Raw genomic sequence first — 24,724 nt, forward strand, 5'->3', positions numbered from 1 at the left:
CATGCTCATTTTCACACACACTTCCTCTAATACTTACACCCATGCTTTTGCACACACTCCTCTCTCACATGCACAGACTTTCTCTCCTCACACACACAGACTCTTAAATATACTCAACACGTAACCCTATGTGACACATAGGCTCTCACACATGCATTCATATACACAGACTCACACACACAGGAGCTCACGCTCTCACATATACAGATTCTCTCATGCACATACATCCTCTCTCATACACACACTCACTTGTGCAGACTGGCTCTCTCAATCACACACATGCATTCACAAAGGCTCTCACACACAAGATTTCTCTCACATACACACAAGCTCACTCTCTCTCACACACATACACACACACAAATTATGTATGTGCTTGTGAGCCTGTGTGCATGTGAGAACCTATGCTTGACACATTGAATCTCTCTCACACATGCACACAGACTAACAAACATACACACACTTACACATGTTCATTCTGTTACACTCTCTCATACACATATCCATGCTGTTACACACACTTCCACTCTCTCATATTTACATGCTCTCTTTCCCCTCACACCCACATGCCTTCCCTCTCTCCCTAACACACACACATATGCACACAGGATCTCTCTTGCACACACACACATACAAGCACCCAGGTTCTCTCTCTTTCACACACACACACATACACATTATGTGTGTGTGAGAGCTTGTGTGTACGCGTGCATTTGAGAGTTCACTCTTCCCAAAAGCCGGCTCTGCCACCACCCTCACAAATGTGCCCCCGTATGCACACCCGCTAGCACCAGGCCTGCTTGTAGGGCATGATACTGAGAAGAAACAATAACTGAAAATAAAAGCAAAAAAATAAAATAAAGTCTATTAGGGCTGGGGATTCACTGAATCCCTTAAAGGCCATAACCACACTCCACTTAAAAAATGAGTTGACACAGCCTTGCCAGTATCTTTCTCTGTAATGGTGGAGCAGATACTGAGTTTTGCATTGATGATTGACAACACTAAGACTGAACAAAATGGGGCAGAAGAAATATTTCCAGCAGGTCAGCATAAATAATGGAGGTTTTGCAGAAGACAGGGTGTTTAAGGAAAGTCATCCGGTATTTGCACTGTTCACTGGTGACAAATTTTGGCTGGTGATTGTTCTGCTTGTAATGGGCTGTACAAAATGCTAAATCCTGCACGCATGTTTTTTTATATTCAGACGCTAAACTTTGTTCCTATGAGTATGTATCTTCCCCAACAGTTCAGATTTTCTTCAATCTTATAAGGCAGTGTTCTCACTTAGTAAGGCAAAGGGTGGGAAATCAACCAAATTTCCCTGCTGATAGCACAAAATATATGAGTCACTTTGGATGGCATGATGGAAATTATCATTAAGACTTCTTATTAAGAGGGACAAATGTGCTCACATGCAAATAAAACAACAACACATTCTGTCCCAATTTCTCAACTGTGGGAGTCTCCAGACAATTTTGTGGCTTCTGCTTTTCCTTAATAGCATGTGATCCCCAGGCTCAGATGGTAAGTATACTTAATGGTAAATCAGATGGCATAAGTGGCGTCATCTAGACTTTAAAATTACTTTTGCCTATCTGACAGCTATGGATACAAGAAGAAACCTAGTTATGGGATAGAAAGACATTACAAGACATTCTTTTCTAAAAGTCTACTCTTTTAGCTACGCTGTGCCCATCATGCGATACCTCAAGGAGTTCAAAGTGTTCCAGAATGTCAGGAATTGACATGTTTATGACAAGTACAAGCACTGGAAAGAAATTAACATCTGCAGAGTTAGATAAATTGGAACAAATCACTTGTCTAAGGAAACTAGCTACTTTGAGAGCTGCATCCATCTATCTTATTTGTAGGGGGTCATTTATTGTGTAGAAGCATACTAGAATATGATGACAGATAAGGACCATTAGACCTATCTAAATCTGTCCAATTTCAATTTTGCTGCAATACCAAAGATCCTAATTGATCTTTGGCTTTCTCTTCACTTATTTTTTTTTAATTTGTTGAGGGCATGGCTATTTCCTCCTGGCTTTTTTTGGCCTTCCAATTCAATCTGAACCAGGTCAGGGATCCAGTGCCCTGAGCTTTCATTCGAAGCTTCCCAGGGAATTTGGTTTTTTTTTTTTTGGTTTTTTTTTAATAATGCCTCCCAACTCACCTAGCCATTGCAATGATAGTCCTTAGCCTGGCGCTCTCGGCCAGGAAGCTTCCAGAGCCCTGCATTCATGGCCCTAAATCCATTGGTCAATGCCTGGGACTCCCTCCCCTCCCCCAGGCTATAAATAATACCGTCTCTGCATGATTACCAGCACCAGTGGGCTCAGAGCGCAGAACGTCTGACAAGAATGGAGCCCAGGTCCTTTGCGGGACAGCCCACAACACCGCCTCTGAGCTGGCTCCTCTCCTGACTTATTCTCAGCTAGGGATCGCTTGGGCTTATACCAGCCGTTATGAAAGTCTATTACTGTTTTCATCTCCATCACTTCCCCTGGAAGGTTGCTCCATTTATCCACCACCATTTTTGTGAAGAATTGTTTCCTGTTCCTGAGTCTACCCCCCTTGGAGTTTTATGTGTTGACCCCATGTTCTACACCATTCTTTCCTCTAAAAATGATTTGCTTCTTGTGCCCGATGAATATCTTTGAGATAGCTGAATGTCTACCTCTCTCCTTTCCTTTCCACTAAGTTGTACATATTTGGGTTCTTAAGCCTCATTGTTAATACTTTTAATTTATTGGATCTGATTTAAGAAGGGACTTTTCTCACTATACATCTATGGATTTTAAAAGTTGGAAAATTCTAACTCCAGCCATGAAAAGAGTGACAATCTTAGTAGAAACCCATAGAATAGAAATAATCTCTTTTGTTCTAAAAAGAGAAAAGGCTTTCTTTTGATGCAGCCTTGATTAAAACTTTCTATGGAAAGTGACTATGCCTGTATTTAACTTCTCTTCAAGCTACCAATATGCCCTGGAGCTATTTATTTTGTTTATGCATCCATAATGAAATATATTGCACAAGCAAAAAATACTTTTTATTTTTTAGTTAATTATTGCTTAGTTGCTCCCAACATGAAAATCTAAAATTGATTTATTTTGTTTATGCATCCACAGTGAAATTTATTGCACGAATAAAAATACTTTTACTTTTTAATTACTGCTTAGTTGTTCCAGACATGAAAATCAAGAAATTGGAAATTGTTGAAAGTCTAAAGTTTCATGAAGGCAATTTGACTGTCCAAGCTATGCTTCAGCCATTATGCAAAGTTGTCCTAAAGAATACCACAAAACCCCTTAGTAATACAATCATAATATGTTCTAATTATAGCATTCCTGCTTTAGAACAAATGCTTTTGTACAAATATAGAGAGAATATGGCAGTAGATAAGGACAGTAGGGCCCATCCAGAGATGGTTTAACCACTAGACAAAGTAGGTGGTTGCCTAGAGCTACAAATTTGGGGGGAGAGGGGCAGCACTGTGACAGCGGCACATATGTTGCAGCTCCACTGATGCCACAAGTCCAAGGACCATTGTGGTGAGATGTCAGGATTAAGATGGCTTGAAAAGGGCACCTGTCCTAGGCATCATGTCAAAAGAGTGTTATGCAGTGTGGCCTGCTGCTCACCTTTCCCAAGCACAGGTGCAGAATTACCAACAAGAACAGCAGAGTGCAGCAGTCACACATAGCAAGCGCGTGCAAGTTCTGCATCTGTTGATTGCTGGAGAAGCCACTGCAGGTCCACGGCACTGCCTAAGAGGGAAAGAGGTGAACCACAACTATGCAATTTATGCTGGAGTCCAGAGCCATTGCTAGAAGAAAGGGAGAAAAAGGGAGGAAAGGGAGGAGAGAGGGGGTGGTGGTTGCTACTTGTCTGTGGGGAGGGATATGAGGAATGGATGCTGCTGGCTCACCAACCTCTAGCTCCCATTGCACACTCATTCCCCCTTCTCTGCCTCCATTGTCCATTCACACACACACACACACACACACAATATCCCCCAATTGTTCACTCTCTCTGATGTTCTTAAGAATTCATGGTTCTATGCAGCTCTGTCACTTTGAGCAGTTCAGTGCCTGTACTTCTGTGCCGCTCAGCAGTCATTGCAAGAACAGTGCAAGAGTATGGGTATCACGCATCTCAAACTTCTGAGAGCTGCACAATACCTGATTTGAGTGTTGCCACATACAAAATACAGTCTTTCCTCCCAATCCTGCAGAACAGCCAGAATGGCTGAGATTGGTGATTACCGTGATGACACCCTCTTATATGTGACATCCTATTGTTGAACTTCTTATTCTTCCCTTGTTGTAGCACTGATAGCTGGGGTGTCTTCTGAGGTAAAAAGGAGAGGCATTGCCCCTACTCTAGACTTAGGATCAGCAGTATCTAGAGGAGTAGACATAGAGATGGAGGGCAGCAGTGTTGGGGAGTGGGAAAATTTATATTTCTCCGGTTTTGCAGTACATCCATAAAAACCTAGAAATGACGGCAGAAAAGGACCAAACGGTCCACCCAGTCTGCCCAGCAAGCTTATGGTAGTCTCTGCCATGCCATACAAGTCACCCCCATACTTTTCAGTTTCCCAGACCGTTAAAGTCAGGGCCCTTGTTGGTTGCTGCTTGAGTCTGATTCCCCGTTATCTCCTGCCATTGAAGCAGAGAGCAATGTTGGAGTTGCATCCAAAGTATCAGGCTTATTGGTTAAGGATAATAACAGCTGCATTAAAAAGTTACCCCATGCTTATTTGTTTCCCCAGACCATAAAAGTCAGGGATCTTGTTGGTTGCTATCTAAATCCAGTTCCCCTTTTCTTCTTTTCCCCCTGCCGTTGAAGCAGAAAACAATGATGGAGTTGCATCAACAGTTTGAAGGCTTATTGGTTAAGGGTTAGTAACCGCCACATCAGCAAGGTACCCCATTTTTTAAATTTCCAACCTCTAGCCTTTAGGGATCCACAGTATTTATCCCATGCCTCTTTGAATTCTTTCACTGTTTATATCTTCACCACTTCCTCTGGCGGGGCAGTGCAGGCATCCACCATCCTCTCCATGAAGAAATATTTCCTGACATTGGTTCTGAGTCGTCCTCCCTGGAGTTTCATTTTATAACCCCCTTATATCTACTGATTTCTTTCCAATGGAAAAGGTTTGTCGATTGTGCATCATTAACACCTTTGATGTATCTAAAACTCTGTATCATATCTCCTCTCCACCTCCTCACCAACAGGATATACATATTTAGGTCCTTCAATCTCTCCTCATATGTCATTTGATGGAGACTCACCACCATTTTGGTCATTCTTCTCTGTCCCGTCTCCATCCTGTCTCTGTCCCTTTTGAGATATGGTCTCCAGAACTGAACACAGTACTACAAGTGAGTCCTCACCAAGGACCTGTACAAGGGCATTATCATCTCTTTTTTCTTACTGGTTATTCCTCTCTCTATAAGGCCCAGCATTCTTCTGGCTTTAGCTATCTCCTTTTTACCTTGCTAGACACTATCTCCCTAAGGTCCCTCTCATAGAAACACAGAAACATAGAAATGATGGCAGAAGAAGATCAATAGGCCCATCCAGTCTGCCCAGCAAGATTTCACACTTATTTTCTCATACTTATCTGTTACTCTGACTGCTGAGTTCAGGGTCCTTATTGGTAGCTTTTTGATTCTAATTTCCTTCCACCCCCGCCATTGATGCAGAGAGCAGTGCTGGAGCTGTATCAAAGTGAAGTATAAGGCTTAATGTTTGAGGGTAGTAACCATTGTAACGAGTGTTACGAACGAGTTAGTGGAATCAAGATAGAAGACCGCCTACCTTGTCTTGCAGAGGTTCTGGAATGCAAGGAATAGTCTGGATCGGTACAGGTAGCAGACCACAGAACCCAGGCTGCAAAATCTGCAGGCAGGCAGAAGATAGCGAATCCAATACCAGTCCGGGTCGGGGCAGGCAGCAGACAAGAGAACCAGGGCAACAAATCCAAAGGCAGGCAGCAGGCAACAAATCCAATGACAGTCCGGGTCTGGGCAGGCAGCAGACAAGAGAACCAGGGCAACAAATCCAAAGGCAGGCAGCAGGCAATGAATCCAATGACAGTCCGGGTCAGATCAGGAGACAGAAAGGCAGCAATCCGACAGAATTTCCACACAAGCAACTAGTGGCCGAAGCAGCGTGGTGCTGAATAGCTTCTCTTTAAATAGGGCTTAATTTCCCACGCTAGCAGGGACTTCTGCCGGCAGCCGACGTAAAAAGGGAGTGGAGTCAGCCCGCGATTCGTGTGGTGCCGCGCAGGATCGGGAGCCGGCATCGAGGAGGGATGTCAGCGTTACCAGGACTCTTACTGCAGGTAACAGTACCTCCCCCGCAAAGCCCTCTTCTCTCTCGGTCTGGGCTTGAGAGGAAAGCGTTGATGAAAGTCTTTGAGCAGACGGGACATCTGTATATTATGAGCTGGCTCCCACCTGTTCTCCTCTGGTCCATTGTTCTTCCAAGAAATTAAATATTGTAGTGTTCCTTTACATCTTCTGGAATCCAAGATCTCTTCAACTTCAAATTGGGAATCATTCTGTATTATTGAAGTATTAGGTTTATTTCTTTTGGAGGGCCATAATAAAATTACAGGTTTGAGTAAGGAAATGTGGAAGGCATCATGAATACGCAGAGAGGATGGTAGACGAAGTTTAAACGTGACAGTATTAATCTGCCTCTCAATAGGGAAGAGCCCAATAAATCTAGGTGCAAATTTCAATGAAGGCATACGTAATCGAAGATTATGCGTGCTCAGCCACACAAGATCTCCTGCCTGAAGTTGAGGAGTCGCTCTTCTCCTCTTATCCACTTGAATCTTCATTCTGCGAGCATTCTTCTGTAATAAGGTACGTGTCTTCCTCCATAACCTGGTCATAGATGAGATGGTATAGTCAACTGCAAGACATGTAGACAAAGTAGCGATAGGCAGTGGGAGCTGGGAATGCCTACTGAAAACTACAAAAAAGGGGGTTTTTCCAGTGGCCTGAGCCACATGGTTGTTATGACACATTTCGTCCCATAACAACAAGGATGCCCAATTATCTTGTCGTTGATTAACATAAGATTGGAGAAAAGACTTCAAGGATTGATTTGTACGTTCTGTGAGACCATTGGTTTGTGGATGATAGGCTGAGGAAAATTCAAGTTTAATTTTCAGTTTCTTGCAGAGTTATCTCCAAAATCGGGCTGTAAATTGAATACCTCTATCAGAGACGATGCTAATAGGCAAGCCATGGAAACGAAAAATGTGTTGTAGAAATAACTGAGCTAGCTCTGCAGCAGAGGGTAGCCTCGGAAGAGGAATAAAATGGGCCATTCTGGAAAAGCGATCCACCAATGTGACAATGTGAGTCCAAGGTTTAGTAGGAAATGGTAGAAGTTGTAGGAGTCCCAAGGTTTTCTGACATGGAGTCTTCTGAGCTGCACAAACAGAGCAGGAATCTACATAGGCTTTGATATCCTTTCTCCATTGGGGCCATCAGTAATGCTGGGACACCAGATCCCTGGTGCGTGGAACTCCCGAATGTCCTGCCAATTATGCATCATGAGCCCAATGAAGAACTTTCATTCTCAAGCGTTTGGGTACCACAGTCTTGCCAATTGGTACCGTAAAGGTTGTAGCCAGCCTTATCTGCGCAAGGGTCTATTATGTATCAGGGGGGCTCGGGCATCTCATCAAGATTGAAACTTCTAGAGAGGGCATCTGCCCGAAGATTTTTTGTGCGGGTCGAAAATGGAGGGTAAAATTTAATCTACTGAAAAAAAGTGCCCAACGAGCCTGCCGAGGATTCATATGTTGGGCCTTTGCAAGGTAGGCTAAATTTTTATGATCCATGTAAACAGTAACATTATGTCTGGCTCCTTCTAAAAAATGGTGCCATTCTTCAAATGCAGATTTTATAGCCAATAGTTCCCAATCTCCAATTGTATAGTTTTTTTCTGCTGGTGAAAATTTTTTTGAAAAGAAGACACATGTCACGAATTTTCCAGTGTCTGCTGGTTATAGCAAAACAGCTCCAAAGCCCACGGCTGAAGCATCAACTTCTAGAATAAAAGGTTTATTCGGATCAGGACGTCTTAGACTTGGATCCTTAATGAATTCCCTCTTCAATTTTTGAAAGGCGTGAATGGCCTCGTCCGGCCAATTCTGAATGGGAGCTCCCTTTTTAGTAAGAGCGGTGAGTGGAGCCACCAATGAAGAAAAATCTGAAATAAATTGTCTATAGTAATTAGAAAATCCCAAAAATCTTTGTAAGGCTTTCAGTCCTACTGGTTGTGGCCATTCCAATATGGCTTTAAGTTTACCTGGGTCCATAGATAAGCCTTTACTGGAGATAATATATTCCAAGAATGGTAATTGTTCCTTATGAAATAAACATTTCTCTAATTTAGCATAAAGTTTATGTTCCCTGAGATGCTGAAGTACCTGTCGCACATGTTCCTGGTGCTGTTCTATAGTTCTTGAAAATATTAATATGTCATCCAGATAAACAATGACGTGGGAATAAAGGATATCTCGGAATATATCATTGATCATAGCTTGAAATACAGTGGGAGCATTACAAAGTCCAAACGGCATTACCCTATATTCATAATGTCCATTGTGTGTGTTAAAGGCCGTTTTCCATTCATCTTCCTCCCGAATTCGAATCAAGTTATAGGCCCCTCTTAAGTCTAACTTGGTAAAAACTTGGGCACCTTTAATCCGATCAAATAGCTCAGAAATGAGGGGAATGGGGTATCTATTCTTCTTGGTGATATTGTTTAATCCTCGGTAATCAATACATGGTCTTAATGTCCCATCCTTCTTTTTAACAAAAAAAAAATCCAGCTCCGGCTGGTGAGGAGGATGGTCTAATGAATCCTTGCGCCAAATTCTCCTGAATATACTGTGTCATTGCTTCAGATTCGTGTTCAGACAAGGTATAAACCGTCCCTCTCGGAGGGGTTTTCCCCGGAAGAATGTCAATGCTGCAATCATAATCCCGATGAGGTGGTAAAAATTCTGCTTGTTGACTAAAGACATCAGCAAATTCCTCATATGGTGCTGGAATGCCTGAAGAAATTTTTGCAGAATTGATTCGGCAAGTCTTGAATTATTTTAGGAGACTTTGGAAGCAGAATGGGCTCCAACTGATCAACTGTAGAGAAGCCCAATCCAAACGAGGTTGGTGTAATCTTAGCCAGAGTAGACCTAAAATTACCTGATTGACTGAGGAGGGACGGACATATAGTTGAATACTTCCTTGATGTAGTATTCCTGAATTCATTATAATAGGTTTAGTAATAAGGGAGATTTGAATTCCCAATTGTTGTCCAGATGCAGAAGTAATAGAAAGAGGCGTATGTAATGGCTCTGTAGGAATATGATGAATTCTTACCAATTTCTCTTCTATGAAGTTGCCGGCCGCCCCTGAGTCTATAAAGGCCTGGAGTTGAATAGTCTCTTCCTTCATGGATTTGGTAACAGGAATCAATATCTGGGGAGAGGGAATGGTGGGACCCAGGGAGGCCTCTCCTACCTGACCTAGGTCCGAGAGTTTCCCGACTGTGCTGGATATGCTTTCCAAGTGAAGTAACAGGCTTAATTAGTTCGGGGTAGTAACCGCCACAACAAGCAAGCTACTCCCACGCTTATTTGTTTACCCAGACTGTGCAATTCAGTCCTTGTTGGTTGTTGTCTGAATATAAATCCTCATTTCTTCATTCCCCCAGCCGTTGAAGCAGTGAGCTGCGCTGGATATGCTTTCCAAGTGAAGTAACATGCTTAATTGGTTTGGGGTAGTAACCGCCGCAACAAGCAAGCTAATCCCACACTTATTTGTTTATCCAGACTGTGCTACATTGTTGGTTGTTGCCTGAATGCAAATCCTCTTTTCCACATTTCCTCTTGCCGTTAAAGCATAGAGCAATGTAGGAGTTTCATTAACCGTGTGAACATTTATTGAATAAGGGTATTAATCACTAGGTAGTAAGAACATAAGAACATAAGAACATAAGAAAATGCCATACTGGGTCAGACCAAGGGTCCATCAAGCCCAGCATCCTGTTTCCAACAGTGGCCAATCCAGGCCATAAGAACCTGGCAAGTACCCAAAAACTAAGTCTACTCCATGTAACCATTGCTAATGGCAGTGGCTATTCTCTAAGTGAACTTAATAGCAGGTAATGGACTTCTCCTCCAAGAACTTATCCAATCCTTTTTTAAACACAGCTATACTAACTGCACGAACCACATTCTCTGGCAACAAATTCCAGAGTTTAATTGTGCATTGAGTAAAAAAGAACTTTCTCCGATTAGTTTTAAATGTGCCCCATGCTAACTTCATGGAGTGTCCCCTAGTCTTTCTACTATCCGAAAGAGTAAATAACCGATTCACATCTACCCGTTCTAGACCTCTCATGATTTTAAACACCTCTATCATATCCCCCCTCAGTCGTCTCTTCTCCAAGCTGAAAAGTCCTAACCTCTTTAGTCTTTCCTCATAGGGGAGTTGTTCCATTCCCCTTATCATTTTGGTAGCCCTTCTCTGTACCTTCTCCATCGCAATTATATCTTTTTTGAGATGTGGCGACCAGAATTGTACACAGTATTCAAGGTGCGGTCTCACCATGGAGCGATACAGAGGCATTATGACATTTTCCGTTTTATTCATCATTCCTTTTCTAATAATTCCCAACATTCTGTTTGCTTTTTTGACTGCCGCAGCACACTGAACCGACGATTTCAATGTGTTATCCACTATGACACCTAGATCTCTTTCTTGGGTTGTAGCACCTAATATGGAACCCAACATCGTGTAATTATAGCATGGGTTATTTTTCCCTATATGCATCACCTTGCACTTATCCACATTAAATTTCATCTGCCATTTGGATGCCCAATTTTCCAGTCTCACAAGGTCTTCCTGCAATTTATCACAATCTGCTTGTGATTTAACTACTCTGAACAATTTTGTGTCATCTGCAAATTTGATTATCTCACTCGTCGTATTTCTTTCCAGATCCTTTATAAATATATTGAACAGTAAGGGTCCCAATACAGATCCCTGAGGCACTCCACTGTCCACTCCCTTCCACTGAGAAAATTGCCCATTTAATCCTACTCTCTGTTTCCTGTCTTTTAGCCAGTTTGCAATCCACGAAAGGACATCGCCACCTATCCCATGACTTTTTACTTTTCCTAGAAGCCTCTCATGAGGAACTTTGTCAAACGCCTTCTGAAAATCCAAGTACACTACATCTACTGGTTCATCTTTATCCACATGTTTATTAATTCCTTCAAAAAAGTGAAGCAGATTTGTGAGGCAAGACTTGCCCTGGGTAAAGCCATGCTGACTTTGTTCCATTAAACCATGTCTTTCTATATGTTCTGTGATTTTGATGTTTAGAACACTTTCCACTATTTTTCCTGGCACTGAAGTCAGGCTAACCGGTCTGTAGTTTCCCGGATCGCCCCTGGAGCCCTTTTTAAATATTGGGGTTACATTTGCTATCCTCCAGTCTTCAGGTACAATGGATGATTTTAATGATAAGTTACAAATTTTTACTAATAGGTCTGAAATTTCATTTTTTAGTTCCTTCAGAACTCTGGGGTGTATTTACTACTCTTCAGTTTGTCAATCAGGCCTACCACATCTTCTAGGTTCACCGTGATTTGATTCAGTCCATCTGAATCATTACCCATGAAAACCTTCTCCATTACGGGTACCTCCCCAACATCCTCTTCAGTAAACACTGAAGCAAAGAAATCATTTAATCTTTCCGCGATGGCCTTATCTTCTCTAAGTGCCCCTTTAACCCCTCGATCATCTAACGGTCCAACTGACTCCCTCACAGGCTTTCTGCTTCGGATATATTTAAAAAAGTTTTTACTGTGAGTTTTTGCCTCTACAGCCAACTTCTTTTCAAATTCTCTCTTAGCCTGTCTTATCAATGTCTTACATTTAACTTGCCAATGTTTATGCTTTATCCTATTTTCTTCTGTTGGATCCTTCTTCCAATTTTTGAATGAAGATCTTTTGGCTAAAATAGCTTCTTTCACCTCCCCTTTTAACCATGCCGGTAATCGTTTTGCCTTCTTTCCACCTTTCTTAATGTGTGGAATACATCTGGACTGTGCTTCTAGAATGGTATTTTTTAACAATGACCACGCCTCTTGGCCATTTTTTACTTTTGTAGCTGCTCCTTTCAGTTTTTTTCTAGCCGTCATTCACGCAAGCCACCCCCATACCTCTTTTCTTCATTCCCATCCTCCAGGCTTTATGGATCCACAGTGTTTATCCCATGCCCCTTTGAAATCCTTCACAGTTTTTGTCTTCACCACTTCCTCTGGAAGGGCATTCCAGGCATCCACCACCCTCTCCGTGAAGAAATACTTCCTGACATTGGAGTTTTAAATCATGACCCCTGGTTCTGCTGATTTTTTTCTAATGGAAAAGCTTGTCATTGACTTTGGATCATTAAAACCTTTCAAGAATCTGAACATCTGTATCATATCACCCCTCCTCCTCCTTTCCTCCAGGGTATACATATTTAGATTCTTCAATCTCTCCTCATAAGTCATTCGATGAAGACCATCCACCAGCCCTTCTCTGGACCGCTTCCATTCTGTCTCTATCCCTTCAGAGATACGGTCTCCAGAACTGAGCATAGTACTCCAGGTGAGGCCTCACCAAGGACCTGTACAAGGGGATAATTACTTCCCTTTTCTTACTCGATATTCCTCTCTCTATGCAGCCCAGCATTCTTCTGGCTTTAGCTCTCTTGGTCCGTGCCCAACAGCCTTTCACTCCCCACCCCCCATCATATACAGCTCTTTAGGATTGCCTCACCCCAGATGCATGAATCTGCACTTCTTGGCATTGAATCCCAGCTGCCATATCTTTGACCACTGTTCAAACTTCCATAAATCATGTTTCATTCTCTCTACTCTTTCTGGCATGTTCACTCTGTTAGAGATCTTAGAATCATCTGCAAATAGACAAACTTTACCTTCTATCCCTTCTGCAATGTTGCTCACCAAGATATTAAACAGAACCAGTCCCAATACTAATCTTTGTAGCATTTCACTTACACTGTTCTCTCTTCAGAGCAGGTTCCATTTACCATTACATACTGTCTTCTATCCATCAACCAGTTTGTAATTCACTCCACCACTTTGGCGCTCACTTCCAAGCTTCTCATTTGATTCACAAGCCTCCTATGCGGGACTGTATCAAAAGCTTTGCTGAAATCCAGGTAGATCACATAGAGCGCACTTCCTCAATCCAATTCTTTAGTCACCCAGTCAAAAAAATCAATCACATTTATCTGACAGGACCTTCCTGGTGAATCTATGCTGCCTTGGGTCCAGCAATCCTGATTGTAGATAGTTCACTCTCCTTTCCTTCAGCAGAGTCTCCAATTCACTCACTGAAGTGAGGCTAACCGACCTGTAATTTCCAGCCTTCTCTCTGTTATCACTCTTGTGAAGTGGAACCACCACCGCTCTTCTCTAATCACTCGGCACCACTCCTGTTCCCAGGGATCTATTGAACAGGTCATGCAGTGGACCCACTAGCACAGTGGTCCCCAACCCTGACCTGGGGGCCCACCAGCCAGTCATGTTTTCAGGATATCCACAATGAATATGCATGAGAGAAAATTTGAATACACTGCCTCCATGGCATGCAAATTTTCTCTCATGCATATTCATTGTGGATATCCTGAAAACCCAACTGGCTGGTGGGCCCTCAGGACAGGGTTGGGGACCACTGCGCTAGCACATCTCTGAGTTCCCTCAGTATTGTGGGATGAACCTCATCTGGCCCCATGGCCTTGTCCACTTTCAGTTTTCCTAGCTCTTCCCAAACATTCTCTTCTGTAAACTGAGTTTCATCTACCTCATCTCCACCTACGTTCTTGTAAATCAGCAATGGTCCTTCTCCAGGGTCTTCTTTAGTGCACCCCCATACCCTGGTCAGACCACTACCAGATAGACACATGCTGCACGATTAAATGCAGCCCCCACACTCCTCACCTCAAAAAAAGAACCATACATTTCAGAAAACAATGCAAAACTGAAGACATCGCTGACGCGCTTTCAGAGGAATTCCATAAGTTAAACCTTTCTGATGCCAACTCGGCTTGCTCTTCCTGGTATCATATCACTAGCAACGTAGCAAATAAACTCTGCCCACTACTTACCAAAGAGATCAACACAGAGAAGAAAGACAAGAAACCCTGGTACACCCCTGACCTTAGAATAATGAAACTTGAGCTCCGTAAAATGGAAAAGAAATGGCGTAGAAACCAAGCGCCAGCGCTACTTCTAAAATTTAGATCACTTCTCCACGAGTACCGTAAAACGACAGATGAAGCCAAGAAAAACTATTATGCATCAAGAATCCACCAATACCAATTTAACCCACGTGCTCTCTTCCAATATGTTTCTAGCATCATTACCCCCCCCAGCAAACTTCAATTCAGACAATGAGGATGAAAATAAATGTGAAAAACTAGCTGCCTACTTTCATGACAAAATTGATTCTATCATGACTCGCTTCTCTACTCCCCCCCCCTACTAACTACTCACCTACTACTAACACACCCATTATTTCTCCCACCCATAGACCACCTACACACAATCCAAATCTACCCATCCTCTGCTCAGCTTCCCTCACAAAATTTGAAACCACAACAGCACTAGAAATTGAAGCGATCCTCAAAAAGACCAAACCAGCAATGCACTCTCTTGACATCATGCCCACAAAGACACTCCTCTCCTTTCCTACAAGAATTGCTATACCTATTACCAAGATTCTTAACAAATCTATCACCTCTGGAATTGTACCGGCATAACTCAAGCATGCTATAATAAAGCCAACACTGAAGAAACTGGATTTGGACCCTACGGAACAAGCTAACTATCGCTCAGTCTCGAACTTCCCTTTCCTATCCAAAATTATAGAGAAAGTCATCAACAAGCAATTCACAGAATTTTTAGATGAAAATCAATTACTCTTCCCATCCCAATATGGATTCCGCAAGAACCATAGTACTGAAACCCTTCTCTTGGCACTCTCCGATTCAATACTAAAACATTAGACACTGGTCACTCTTACATACTGCCCTGCTTGACATTTCCTCGGCATTTGACACTGTCAACCACAATACCATCATTACTCGCCTCGCACAAATTGGCATTACTGGCACTGCACTAGGTGTGCATTCGTTTTCGCCGTATTGGCGATCCGCAACGTATATTGCACTATTCGTAGTATTCGTGGGGAAGCGAAACGTATCGCAATTCCCCACGAATACACGAATCTTCCCCTGAATTATACGGCCACCTAAATAAAAATTTAAACAAACCCCCCACCCTCCTGAACTCCCCCAAGACTTACCAAAACTCCCTGGTGGTCCAGCGGGGGGTCCGGAAACCATCCCCTGCACTCACACCCTCGGTGCCGGTTTCATCATGGCACCGATAGCCTTTGTCACAGGGGCTACCGGTGCCATTGGTCAGCCCCTGTCACATGGCCATTGGCGCCATCTTGTGCTCCTACCATGTGACAGGGGCTGACCAATGGCACCGGTAGCCCCTGTGACATAGTATGGGCAAAGGACCCCCGCTGGACTTTTGGCAAGTCTTGTGGGGGTCAGGAGGCCCCCCCAAGCTGGCCAAAAGTCCCTGGGGGTCCAGTGGGGGTCCGGGAGCGATCTCCTGAACTCGAATCGTGTTGCCGTACGGCCGGCGCCATTTTGCCGTACAGCAAAATGGCGCCGGGCGTACGGCAACACGATTCGAGTGCAGGAGGTCGTTCCCAGACCCCCGCTGGACTTTTGGCAAGTCTTGTGGGGGTCAGGAGGCCCCCCCAAGCTGGCCAAACGTCCCTGGGGGTCCAGCAGGGGTCCGGGAGCGATCTCCTACGCTCGTGACGTCGGGGAACAGGAACCAAAATGGCACCGGCGCTACCTTTGCCCTGTCATATGACAGGGCAAAGGTAGCGCCGGCGCCATTTTCTATCAACGCGCCCAACGCCCGAGAGTGGAAGATCACAACGGGACCCCCCCACTGGACCCCAGGTAATTTAAGACATTTTGGGGGGGTTCGGGAGGGTGGGGGATTTATTTTAAAGGGTCGGGGTGGGTTTTAGGGATGTTTTAGTGTGCCGGTTTTCCCGCCCTCCCCCTTCCCCTCCCCTCCCCCTTCCCCCGATTTACGATTTTTGACGATAAATTGGGGGAATTCCTATTAAATATCGCCTCTAACGATTTTTGACGATTTAAAATATATTGGACGATATTTTAAATCGTCAAAAAATGATTCACATCCCTATGTATTCTGCACTAAAGGAATGTCTCACGGATTGAGTGAGAGGGAACGGTACAGTCCCAATGTCTGTGATAGTTCCCTTATCTCCAGTTGCAGTCAGTCATTCATATTATACAAGATTAATCTTTTTGGTAGATCCTTTTGCAGCAACTACACCAGCAACCTCCACTTTCCCCAGTTTCTGCCACAGCTCAGCAACTTTTCTAAAGCAGACATGCAAGTCTCTGCTCAGAGTGCTGGCTTCAGCCCTTCTGAAGTCCACAGGGGTTTCTCTGCTTCAGCAGGGACTCAAAGTGGCCTGTTCAGGTGTCCTCAGACATGTACTCACGACATTATTCCCAACTGTTAACATTATCACAGGCAGAGAGGTTTAATAAATCACCTTACTGATTTTGTTTCTCAGGACCTGTCTCCTATTATGAGAGTCCTCAGATCTCCCAGCATCACTGTTCCCAGGCAATAAAAGGTGAATTTTGAGAAGTTGTCTGCGTAAATAATAGCAATTACTCAGAAAAAAATACCATAGATGCAGTATATGCTAATTTAAAAAACCTCAACATACATGCATAAATCAGGGTTCATGAGTAAATTTACACATGTAAAGAAGGGACGGGCCAGGGCATTCCAAGGAGGGGCCAACGTTTAAGTGAATAAGTTGCTTTTTTATCAGCAATTTACGCATGTAAATGTGGCACCCTACTTGCGTGTATATATATATACTCCTGAAATTGAGGAGGAATATATATATATATATATACTCCTCCTCAATTTCAGGAGTAAGTGATCATAAACATCTTAAAAGTGAAAAAATGACTGGGAGAAGGTCTGGGTGAAATGGGGGATTTCAGGCTGAAAAGTCAGGAGGGTCTTCATGAGCTGTAGATGGACTGAGCGAACTGGTAGAATAAATTGATAAAACTGGTTATTTCATTGCCATGCGCATGTTAGAAAATCCCATGACTTATGTGTATATAAGCCGACCTATGGGGGTAAGTGCATCCAAACAATGTGATTAAAATCTCTCATGTATCCCTTTAAAATTCAAAATATCATTTGCGCATCCTTATCTGGCTAAATTCTGATTTATCTGGCTAAGTAGCGCCTTTACTGCTACTAAGATGGACAAATTAGAACTTATCCGGATAAGTAGTGGCACTTAATCCCGCTATATTCTGATTTATCTGGCTAAATAGCAGCAGGTGCTCCTTTGCGAGATAAGTCTTCAAACGCTACTTATCTGGCTAAGTCAGATAGTCACTTAAATCTAAAAGCCCTACTTACCCAGCTATCAGATTTAGGCCTGGATTCACCATTCTAACGCAGAATGGTGAATCCAGCGAAAACGGGGGGCAGGCCTGCGAAAGCTGGCAGCCTTCGCACCACCACAGTGTTTTTGCTGCTGGCTTTCGCACCCAATAGCACCACCATGAAAGGTGGCGCTATTGGGTGCGCTACTGGCGACGATAACTTAACTAACCTTATCGCCAGCAGCGAAGACACCACCGAGTCTGCCTCCTTGCCACCCCGACTCCTCCCCGACTCCGGCCCCAGCATGCTATCGCACACGATAAGCCTTTGAAAATTACCCCCTAAGAGGGCTATGTAGCATTTTTTAGACTTATCCAGTTATATGACTTTGTCAGATAAGTAGCATTTTAAAACTTCTGGCTAAGTAGTGCTTTTCTAGACTTATCCAGCCTTCTTATATATCCAGATATTTCTAAAAAATGGTACTTAGATGGACAATTAGAACTTTTCAGCACTTTTATCTGGATAGTGCCTCCACTTTTCGGACAAGTCTGAACTTGTGCGGCTCACAAATTTTACATATGCGAGCATGTTTGTACCCATATATACTCATATTTTAGAACCTGCATGTATCAGTAGTAAATTTGTGTATGCCCCTATAAACGTGCAAATGAGCACACACAAGCAGTTTTGAAAGTTAGCCTCCAAATGTCCATTTTAATGACTCCAAACAATTCAGTCATCATCCTCTCTGTTCCTCACACTTCTCTTGTAGAACTCCTGCTCTGATTATTTGTTGCCACACAATAAATTTATATTTTTTATTGTTGTACAAATGTATCACCTATCTAACATTAAAAATTCTCTCTAGCACATACATCCATCACATACATACTCATACACATAAAATCACAGATCTCATTTTTTGAATCTGAAATTGTAATCCTTTAACAATATCAATCATTAATTTTGACATATAACGATCACCAATAATTCAAAACATTGACATATAACTCTCATGTATTTTATATCAAAACAATAAATATTGAAACCATAATAATAATGTTGGTCCTTACATCCTACAAAGATCTTCGTTTCACCCCCTTTATCTTGAGGGCTTCCTCAGGGATGGACTTGAACATCAAAAACGTCCGAAGTAATTACTCAAATGGATCTTATATCTGCTCAACCATATAATTTCACCCTACATTAATGTTATCTTCAGATATCTAAACAAAAATAAAAATAATGAATTACAAATTTCAAGACAAATACTGAATCATAATTATCATACACCAAACACAACTCTATACTTCTTACCGGTCCCCGGGCTTTCCTAAATATACTTCGCAAGTTCCTTAGCTTTATTATTTCAGAACATCGATACAAAACCAACCCTGGAATCGCCGTACAATCAATAACACCATCTGGTGCACCTCTAAAAAGCAAAAATCAAAAAATTCACACATGACCCCCATGAGCAAGAGAACTAGCAACATGCTTTATTAAAAGATGCTACAAAATATCCATACTGACCAAGACTATAGAGTTTTTTCACACACTATTTTACTTCATCTAGCCGTAGAACCTTTTACTTCAACCGAAGAAACATTCAGAGGGGAAATATTTATTCCATCATATCCAAAGCGACTCTCTGTTTTACCATATCTAAATATATCTAATTTCGGATGAGAATTCACCATCTGTAAAACATAAGCCATGCCCAAAGATGAAAAGTATAAACCCCCATACACTTACCGATGCAGTCTTTCAACTGTTACGTCTTGCACTTACCCGGAACTGGCGCGTTCCTAGCATTTGAAAAAAGCGTAATGACGTATGATCAGCTACCTTGTAATATATATACGCTCCCACAAGGGTGCTGTACCATGGAACAACCATTCAGTAACCGGATTAATTCCCGTCATTCCGAATATACACAAACACCACGAAATCCCCTGATCATTAATCCTAAATGATTACGTTCCACTCGACCGGACCATTGAGTCCATGCGGGGCTGTAGTAGACCATTTAAAAATAAAGCGCTGTTCCGCTTTCCACAACGCAGCAGACAGATCCCCACCATTCTGCAGATGTACCTTCTTTATAACAACAAACCTAATGTCCTCCTACGAATGTTTGAATTTGATCCAATGATTGACTAAAGGGGCGTGCTCTTTCAACGCTTTAACACGGATCAGATGCTCGATAATACGGGCTCTAATTGATCTACATGTTTGCTCAACATAAATTAAATCACAAGGGCATTTTGATAATATATATGACAGCACTACTCCCACATGTAAACAATTCCGGTAGAGAGTATGTATAATTCATATTCGGTGGCTGAAAACTTGTTCATTGTAGCACATGTCTACAAACAGAACAAGATCCACATGGGACCTGTCCCCGAGTTTGATTATTCTCTATCGGCCGGATTTTAAATGCCCTGCGCGCGTAAATACGGCCAGATTTATGCACGCAGGGCCCTCGCGCACCGGCGCACCTATTTTGCATAGGCCGCCGGCGCGCGCAGAGCCCTGGGATGCGCGTAAGTCCCGGGGCTTCGTAAAAGGGGCGTGGCGGGGGCGTTGCGTAAATGACGCGGCATTTCGGGGGCGTGACATGGCGTCTTGGGGGTGGGCCCGGGGGCGTGGCGCTGGCCCGGAGGCATGGTCGAGGCCTCCAGACCAGCCCCTGGGTCGGGTGATGGCGCGCCAGCAGCCCGCTGGCGCGCGCAGATTTACACCTGCTGAAAGCAGGCGTAAATCTGCCAACAAAGGTAAGGAGGGGGGTTTAGATAGGGCCAGGGGGGGGGGGTGGGTTAGGTAGGGGAAGGGAGGGCGAAGGAAAGTTCCCTTCGAGGCCGCTCCGAAATCGGAGCGGTCTCGGAGGGAACAGGCAGCGCGCGCTGGGCTCGGCACGCGCAGGTTGCACAAATGTGCACCCCCTTGCGCGAGCCGACCCCAGATTTTATAAGATACGCGCGGCTATGCGTGTATCTTATAAAATCCAGCGTACTTTTGTTCGCGCCTGGTGCACGAACAAAAGTACGCGCTCGCGCAAAATTATAAAATCTACCCCTGTATCCCTGATACGACACCCTTTCAATCTCTCAAGTAAAGATTGTCGTTTTTTGATAGCAAAAATTGGGGATTGATCAAAGATTTTTAAAGGGGACAATATATGCCAATGTTTTAAAATGGCATTTTTTATATCAAAAACTTTCATAGAATGAGGCACCGCACAAACTACCCGAGAGGGGGTATCCTTGTTACTAGGCAAAAAAAAATTTCTCTGTGAGCATATAATGCTTTCTTATATGCTTTCCGTATGCAAGATTTTGAATAACCCCGTGCTACAAATCTATCGGATAATTTTTGTGCTTGGATCTTAAAATCTAGAGTACAACTACATAAGCATCTATAATTGTCCCACAGGAATGTTATCTTTTAATTTTTTCGGATGAAAGCTGTTATAATGTAACGAAATGTTCTTATCAGTCATCTTCCTGTAAACTGTGGTAACAAATCCTACTGGCGCAAGTGGTAATTTGTCATTGTATTGCGACCTTGCTGGAACCTGGGGGTCCGATTGTTTTTGCCCCCTCTGGGACGTTGATCTAAAAAATTCCTTTGTTGTTGTTGTACAGACTCATGATTATGCTCACTATTCTCATCAGTAATCCTCACCTGCCTATCATCCCTTTGCCCTTTCTGAGGACCTGAATCAACATCAACATCATCAACATTTAGGATTGATGATCAGGGGATTTCGTGGTGTTTGTGTATATTCGGAATCACGGGTATTAATCTGGTTACTGAATGGTTGTTCCATGGTACAGCCCCCTTGTGGGAGCATATATATTACAAGGTAGCTGATCATATGTTATTAAGCTTTTTTCAAACGCTAAGAACGCGCCAGTTCCGGGTAGGTGCAAGACGTAAAGGTTGAAAGACACTGGGTGTTAAATAATAATTTATTTTATTTATTTATTTAAAACTTTTATATACTGTTGTTCCATGTTCTTTCACAACGGTTTACAACAAAAATGAAAAGATGCCATACAATATAAATAAAAGGATTAAAATTATAAATACAATTTAAAATCTGAAAGAAAAGCGAATAGACAAGATAAACAATATCATAAAATTCAACAAGATAAGAGAAAATAAAAGAATAAAACCAAAATAAAAGGTAAAACAATTAGCCTGCTTTAAAAAAACATTTCCTCAGATGTATAAGCAATGCAATAAAAAAAACTCATATACTTATCAGCAACAAATTAGATGGATAAAAATCAATCCTATCAGTCACTGCCTTCAAAAGCAATGGGGTATAAAAATGCAAGGCAGCATTAAGCCATTCAGTATTTTTACCATAAATAAACTTATGTAAGAGACAGAGTATTTTAAAATCAATTCAAAATTTTACGGGTAGCCAATATAAGGAGCTTAAGATTGGAGTAATGTGGCCAAACATTTTGCCACCTGTTAAAATTCTTGCTGCCGCATTTTGAAGTAGTTGTAATGGTCTCAAAGTACAATCTGATTAGTACAAACTGATTTACTGATTAGTTAAAGGCAAATTAAAGCCTATCTTTAAATAAGGGAGCAGTTACAAGTGATTTTTTTGTACAGTTAAGGTGTTTCATTCTGGATAGGTGTTCTATTTTTCAGCAAACTGGTTGAGCTTCCCAATTGGTGGTATAAAATGTGCACTAAAAGCTCTCCCAGCAGCTTACCTAGGATTCCTAAGTCAGGGGTTCCCTTCTAGCACAGCAAAACTCTCCTACCTGATGCTCCAGCATCCTCTCAAACACCCAGCCCTGCATCCTGGTCCCTTGTAAGTGGAGATCCAGATGGAGGTCTCTTTGATCTTGTTATGATAACGTGTGTTTTGTGGATCCTTGGGTGCTGTGATGATGACCATGTCCACGGGAAGGAGTTCTGTGAGGAGCCAGAGCACTGGGCTAGACTCGTACACACAAAACACAGGATAGTTGTTTATTGTACAGCTTGAAGATCTCCATCAGAGGTGGCAGTAGTGTGGCAGTCTGTGGTTGTATTCTCAGGGACCTCGGCAGAGGGAGCCCTTCTCTCCTTGATGTTGTCAGGAGGTTCCGCAGCAGGTCTCCCAGTGAGGAGATACTGTGGATGAGATAGACTGAGAGTTAGAGTACTCACTAGATGTAGCTGTTGATATGTGATTCCACTAGGTATGTTGTAGAACGTACAGGCACTGAGGCAGGGAGAGCAGGCCCTCGAGGAGCGAGTACCTGTTCCCTGAAAGGAACCTGAAATAAAGCAGCGGATCCCCGAGGAGCAGGTACCCAGGTTAGTGATTACCTCGAAGGGCAGAGAGAGCTTCCTGTGGCAGTACAGAAGCGGCAGAGTAGCGAAGACAGGAAAGGATTTGAGTCCTTGCTAACTCGGGGAGCTAGAAAATGAGTGAAGTTAATATATCCAGATGGTGTGACATCAGCATGAGGGAACGCCCTCGAGGTTCGCACCAAGGGTGGTACAAAGACATGGGCTGCGCACGCGCGTGCACCCTAGTAGGTACCTGGGAGGAGCAATGGCAGGATGCTGCACCATAGCCGTTCTGGGGATGCCAGAGAGGTTGGCTTGATGACACTGTGGTAGCCATCTTTCCCAGGTAAGCAGGAGGAGCCGTGAATAAGATGAGGCAAATGGGGAGAAGCCGTCAAGGACCGACGGACGCAACAGATCTTACTTGACTTGTCTCAGATGTTCAGAAAAAGGTGACTCCTCGGATTGAAAAGGAGGTGGTCAGGAACCTGCTGATCCAGCCAAGGTCCCAATGAGAAGGGATGGCTTAAAATCTCACAACAAAAAAACAAAATACTCTCAGTCAAAATCTTCCTAGAAGAGTGTTCATGCTGTCACAGGTGCTTGCTCAATGGTCTTCAGCCCCTGTCCTATGCGTACAGCCAACAAGGATGTCCTTTCCCAAAAGGAGCAATGTTAAACACAGTCCCTTCCAAAAATAGGATTCTTCTAGCCCTAAGTTGTCTCACACAGCCAAGCCTGTCACAGGTGCTTGCCTTATTCAGGGGGTGAATGGGCTCAATGGTCTTCAGTTCTGGAGTAGAAGTCCCATGGGGGTTCCAACAACAAGATATCCTTACCATAATTAAACTCCAAGAGACCCTCTGGAAGGGTGTGCACAGAGGAGACTACCCTCAAAAAACAAAAACCTGATGAGGCAGGGAAGCCTCACCAGGGAAGGAAAAACAGACACCCTTACTACTCTGTCTGTCCTGAACTGATACTAGCCACACCCTTAATCACAAAATGGCTGGAGGTTATAAAGGCAATAGCAATCAATCCCAGCTGTCCTAGGTGGCAGGAAGGCAAGGGAGATGGATGGCTTCAAAGTTGTTAAATATCTAGAAATGGAAATAAGGGCTTATAGTAGCAGACTGGGGAGGTCCTGCCACACATGCCAAAACGTTCCATGTCTGTCTTTCCTTTGCCTGCTACATGCTTTCTTGCATTACCTGACAGAGCCATGGGCCTTCTTACCTCTGCTCCCAGTTCTGCTTAAAGAAACAGTAGCAGTCACTTGCCCCAGTATCTGAATAAAAAAAGGGGAAAACTGTCTTATTGTGTAGCATTTCTACATTTTCATCCCTGATTACATCTGCATGTGATTGCTATCCCTGCCCATCTCTGCTTCTCTTTTTAAAAGTATGCATGGAATCACTTCTGCATGTATTTTATCCAAACAAACCCTGGGGAAATTTTTTAAAAATCTTTTTATTTTCCTAGTTTGGATCTTCCCCTAATATTTACACAAGTGAAATAAATGTTCTGAAGGAAGAGCATTGGTACTTCTAAGGGAGTGGTATTCAGTTCTTTTGGTTTGGGTACTGGACGCCTCTGTTTTGTTCAAACTATATAATGGAATACTTTTGTGTCCAGAGGGGTTGAGATAGAGGGAGAACAATTCAATTTTTACAGGTCACTGTTTTTTCTGTGAGCTGGTAAATTATTTTCACTTACTAACCTGAACAGTGAGGATTTAACTTAGTTGTTAATTACTGCTTTAAGAAAAACTGCCCCATGTTGACTAGTAACTGAAAT

The sequence above is a fragment of the Rhinatrema bivittatum genome, chromosome 5 (assembly GCF_901001135.1).
Source record: "Rhinatrema bivittatum chromosome 5, aRhiBiv1.1, whole genome shotgun sequence".
Classification (NCBI taxonomy): Eukaryota; Metazoa; Chordata; class Amphibia; order Gymnophiona; family Rhinatrematidae; genus Rhinatrema; species Rhinatrema bivittatum.